This window comes from Sinocyclocheilus anshuiensis, unplaced genomic scaffold (assembly GCF_001515605.1).
Source record: "Sinocyclocheilus anshuiensis isolate Anshui unplaced genomic scaffold, SAMN03320099.WGS_v1.1 scaffold1379, whole genome shotgun sequence".
In the NCBI taxonomy this organism is placed as follows: Eukaryota; Metazoa; Chordata; class Actinopteri; order Cypriniformes; family Cyprinidae; genus Sinocyclocheilus; species Sinocyclocheilus anshuiensis.
Window position 1 is genome coordinate 106,200 of NW_015536530.1, and position 217 is coordinate 106,416.

Genomic DNA, 217 nt, shown 5'->3' on the forward strand with positions numbered 1-217 from the left:
AGCACTAGGTTGTTCAGGTTTAGAACTGGGTTTCTCAGTGGGAAGGGAGAAACTGGGTTCCATGGGAGCACTAGTAGGGAATGAGAAACTGGGTTCCATCAGAGCACAAGGTTGTTCAGGTTTAGAACAGGGTTTCTCAGTGGGGAGGGAGGAACTGGGTGCCATGGGAGCACTAGTAGGGAATGAGAAACTGGGTTCCATCGGAGCACTAGGACGT

The 217-nt window shown here is 51.2% G+C and overlaps 1 protein-coding gene across 2 annotated transcripts in view; it reads right to left on the minus strand.

Annotated features, from left to right (window-relative positions):
- LOC107694657 (zonadhesin-like) overlaps window positions 1-217 on the minus strand; it is a 4,454-nt gene that overhangs the window by 1,841 nt on the left and 2,396 nt on the right. The window lies entirely within an intron of this gene.